The following is a 5,281-nucleotide window of genomic DNA, read 5'->3' on the forward strand; positions in this document are numbered from 1 at the left end:
GGTGGTCTTTCCCCCAGTCCATACTTACCATTAATATTACAATATAAGATGACTAAATATATGATAAAATAATTAATATCCCTTTTTGCTTTGGGATGTATGATAAAACTAACTCTACCAATTCCTTTCTTTGACTCTTCAATGAATATTTTGAGCCATGCTTCCACTTGAGCACAACGTAGGGGCAGCCAGGTGGTACAGTGGATAGAATGCTGGTCTTGAAGTTGGGAAGATCTGAGTTCCAATCCAGCCTCAGTCACTTATTAGCTGTGTGACTTTAGTCAAGTCACTTAACTTCCGTTTGCCTTGGTTTTCTCATCTGTCATATGGGTATAATAATAGCCCTTCTCAAAGACCTGTGGTGAGGAGCAGATCAGATAATGATTATAACACACTTAGCACGTTGCCTGGGGCATAGTAGGTGCTACGGAAATATTAGCTGTTAATAACTTTCTATCTATTTCTCGTTCGTTGCTAGTGAGAATGTCAAGACTGACGTGATCTGACTTCTCGAGCAGTGATCTTACTATTGGGTCTACTAAACATGAGGTGAGCCCATACTCTTTCTCCAGGGGAGAACCTAATCCTTAATTTGAAGTTATCTTTAACTTAATCCTGGACTAAACATTAAATTCCATCTCCTGAGGGGAAACTAAATTCAATTGAACCTTAACTTAAGCTTAGTCTTAAAATTTAACCTCAACCCCAAACTCCAATGGAAATCTTACCACGCATCAGAAGAAATAGGGCTCCAGAGGAGGAGTCCAACCATTGTAGGCAGCATTCTGTGGAAAAGTCCCTCGGTGAAAGATTAACCGGAAACCTCTAGAGAGTTGTTCTTAAAGATTATCAGCTCCGGGGCCAGAGTCCAGGCTCAACCTAGCTGGTTTTGCCGAAAACTGAGGAGGGTGAAAGATTAAAAGGGCTGAGGAAGTAAATGTTTGGGCTGCAAATTATATTGATTTATTAAGCAATGCATGACAAACTGGGACCAGCCACTTTCCTCATTGTTGGCACTGGACCTTGAATACAGGGGGAAACAGATTTTTATATGCTAAAAAGAGTTAATTAAAAATATGTCAAAATAACAAGATGTTAGATGGAGCCAGCTTTTACTGGTAAGTTTTGTAATGAGATGAAGACAATTCCAATAGGTCCAATAGGTAAAAAGCCATTGAATCTCAACCGCTCCCCAAGGTAGCAGATACAGCATTATTAGCAAGTAGGGTACAAACTTCATAGGTATATGACAAAAGGCAGGCAATACAAAAGCTGCAAACTGGGCGACACCTTTCCCTACTGACCCTTCCCCAACATTGATTGAGGAGCAGGGCTGGGAACTATGGGTCACTGAATTAGCAGAACTTTCTCTTTTTTTCAGTACAAAATTTTAATTTCAGAGCTTAACAATTATAAATGCTTGTGTACATTTAGTCAACCAAAAATCAAACCTAAGTCTAAGCCACTGCATGTACACATTGAAACAAAAAGTACAAATCAGTTTGGGGACTTCTTTACCGTAAGGAAATAATTAACTATCTTGCACATTAAACATCATAAATTGCAAAGTCAGCATTTTATATTACTGATTTTCTTAACTTTGAAAAACACAACTATAGTTGAATATTACAACAAAAACAATAGTAGTGAGTGTGTTAAAATGATTGTAGTCCTTCCCTCATTTACTATTGCATGCAAAAGTCAGCATTACAATGAAGAGTATTCACTGGCCCCCTCATCAAGAGCTTCGACACTGAACCCCACCTCTGGGATGATGCCCATCATCCTCCTAAGCTTCTCCGTGGCATCTTCTTTCTTGAGATGGGTCAAAGTTCACCAGTTCTATGTGATCCACATATTAAGCCTCCTCTACTTCCTTTCAGGAAGTAATTTTTCTAACGAAGAAAGGTTGTCTGATGAAAGAAAGCCATTTTCTGGGAAGTTGTCCTTAAATTCAATTGTTAGAATTCCTTTCTCATAAGGTCGGCAATAAATGGGCATGCCTTCCCTCAGCACACATTTGATATCTCCATGTTTTACAATCTGACCATGACGAGAAGTAATGACTATAGTTCTATCATCAAGAGTTGTTATTGGTTTCTGAAACCCACACAATGCTTCAAACAACTGGCTATCCTTACATATGAAAAGGTCCTCATCACATCGTGTAAATATACAGCATCGTCCTTCTCATCCAAAACGATGATATCTCCTGGCTCAAGTCCTGGCTCCTGGTCACCTTCACCATGGAATGTTATCTTTTGACCATCTTTCACGCCCTTGTTAATATGAACTTCCAGAATCTTCTTCTCTTGAACAATTTTCCTTCCATTATAGCTTTTATATCTGTCTTTAGGGCTGATTTGTTCCCCACGCCCTTGACATTCCATCAAACTGATTGAATTTACTGAACCGTTCCAGGTCCCATCTGATAAATTCTTATTTGCATTCCAGTACCTCTGTAATTGGGACAGCATTCTACAGCTCTTACCAACCTGTCCTTCACATTTATCACAAATTACGTTCTTTTGCAAAGCCAGTTTTCTCATTGGACTATTATATCAATCTTCTAAGGTCACTGATAACTGAAGAACAACATTTTTACCTCTCCATTCCCTTTGCAGTCTTCCACCTCCTCCATAAAACATATTAAAGATATCTATTGGAGAACCAAAGCCACCACCAGAACCACTCTCTTTGACAGCTTGTTCTCCACCTTTGTCATTATAAATCTCTTTTCTTTGCATCAGAAAGCACTTCATAAGCCCGAGAAATCTACTTGAACTTTTCTCCTTCACTTGGATTCTTATCTGGGTGGTATTTTAAGGCTAGCTTTTTATATGCCTTTTTTGGTTCTTCCTGGGAGGCATTGGGTTTTGCCCCCAAAACATCATAGTAAGTTGTTTCCTTCATGGCTTGTAATAGTCGGAGAGCGATGCTCACCATATTGGAAAGCCCACGTCTGGGATGGGGTAAGAGAGGACTGCCCAGGAGCAGGTTGGGATGTTGAGGGATCAAGTGGAAGAAAGAGAAGATTGGGGAGAGGGGAGTTCTTGTGCTTTGGACTCAGGCAGCGGCAGCTGCTGCCCTCCACTTCTCACTGAGTTTTCTGGAAAGCTCCCCATAATTTTCAATAATGGTATCTGAATACCATAGTTAGGTAGGCTTTACTCATGGATAGAGTAGAATTTGTGGGTTTAATTGTAGCATTCAATCTCTCTGTAAGAATGCCTCCTTTGATTAGAAGGGCTACTAACTCTTTAAGCAGTTCCTCATCCTCAAACGATGGATGAGTCTGAAATTCCCAAGAATAACCTCTTGTTGTCCCTTACTGGGTATATATCCATGGTCATAATTCTCAGGCAAGATTGGAAAAACTTCCTGAGTTACTTCACTTGCCTTAACATCAATGTCCTTAATGGTATACTCTTCTAATTCTTCCAATTTTCTGCCTAACATCCTTAAAATGTCTTTAGTCTGGGTCTGTGTCTGATAGCAGGAGATCTCTGTGCTTTTCACCTGCAAAAGCAATATACTACAAGTGTCTTAGGTCCTATCTTTTCTAGAGATTGCTCCATTGTAACCACATTACTATACAAATATTAATGCAATTTTTAAATGTACAGTATTGAAGCAACAATGTTCTGTTGGATTAATATACTGTGTTCAAACAGCTAAAGACATGAAATCAAATCATCAAAACAGTACCAATGGCTTTTCCAGGTATCAACATATGACAAGTAATTATAAATACAGTAGCTTCCAAACTTTTAGGAGGTACACTATTTCAATAAATTCAGAAATTTCCTAATAGTAGGATGACAAAAAACTAGTTTGGATAAGTTTGTTACCCCTCCAAAACCCAATAAAACATAATTTGATTTACATTGAAAAAATTTCAAATATTACTGGGACTGGGAAGAAACAAAATTGTCTGTGGCTCTAAGAAGAAATTCTACTTCTTATGAAGAAAAATGAAAGAGAGAATTTAAGTGAAAAGTATTTTCCAGAACGGGAAGACAAACTCCCACTTATTCTTTTTTTTTATAGTTTTTTTAAAAATTTATTTATTTTTAGTTTTCTACATTCAACAAGCTTTTGAGTTTTAAATTTACTTCGCCTTCCTTCCCTACCCCCTCTTCAAGACAGCATACAATCTGATATAGGCTCTGTATATACATATATATTGGAGGGTTTTTTTTGGTGAGGCAATTGGGGTTAAGTGACTTGCTCAGGGTCACACAGCTACTAAGTGTCAAGCATCTGAGGCTGGATTTGAACTCAAGACCTTCTGACTTCAGGGCTGGTGCTCTATCCACTGTGCCACCTAGCTGCCCCTACATATACATTCATATTAAACATATTTTCACATTAGTCATGTTGTAAAGGAGAATTATAACCAATGGGATGAACCACAGGAAAGAAAAAACAAAACAAAACAAACAAAAAAAAGACAGAGAGCAAATATTATGCTTTGATCTGCACTCAGACTCCATAGTTCTTTCTCTGGATGTGGATAGCACTTTCCATCATGAGCCTTTTGGAGTTGTCTTAGAACCTTGCACTGCTGAGAAAAACTAAGTCTGTCAAAGTTAGTAATCACACAATGTGGCTGTAACTGTGTACTGTAACTGTGTAACTGTGTGTCTTGGTTCTGCTCACTTCATTCCATATCAGTTCAGGTAAGTCTTTCCAGGTTTTTCTGAAATTATCCTGTACATCATTTCTTATAGCACACCAGTATTCCATTACATTCATATAACACGACTTGTTCCGTCATTCCCTAATTGATGGGCATCCTCTCAATTTCCAGTTCTTGACCACTAAAAAGAGCTGCTATAAATATTTTTGTATATGTGGGTCCTTTTCTCATTTTTATGATCCCTTTGGGATATAGCCCTAGAAGTGGTATTGCTTGGTCAAACGGTATGCGCATTTTTTTTTTTTTTTTGCTTTTTGTCAGGGCAATTGGGGTTAAATAACTTGCCCAAGGTCACACAGCTAGTATAAGTGTCAAGTGTCTGAGGCCGGATTTGAACTCAGGTCCTCCTGACTCCAGGGCTGGTGCTCTACTCACTGTGCCACCTAGCTGCCCTGGTATGCACATTTTTATAGCCCTTTGGGCATAGTTCCAAATTGCTCTCCAGAATGGCTGAATCAGTTCACGACTCCACTAACAACGTAATAATGTTCCAATTTTCCCACATCCTCTCCAGTATTTATCATTTTCCTGTTTTGTCATGTTAGCCAATCTGACAGGAGATATGTGGCACCTAAGAGT

General features: G+C 38.7%; 1 pseudogene; it reads right to left on the reverse strand.

The window, feature by feature from the left end:
- Window positions 1–1,738: 1,738 nt before the first annotated feature.
- Window positions 1,739–2,913, reverse strand: LOC118844504 (annotated as a pseudogene).
- Between the last annotated feature and the right edge of the window lie 2,368 nt (window positions 2,914–5,281).

The sequence above is a fragment of the Trichosurus vulpecula genome, chromosome 3 (genome assembly GCF_011100635.1).
Source record: "Trichosurus vulpecula isolate mTriVul1 chromosome 3, mTriVul1.pri, whole genome shotgun sequence".
Taxonomy (NCBI): domain Eukaryota; kingdom Metazoa; phylum Chordata; class Mammalia; order Diprotodontia; family Phalangeridae; genus Trichosurus; species Trichosurus vulpecula.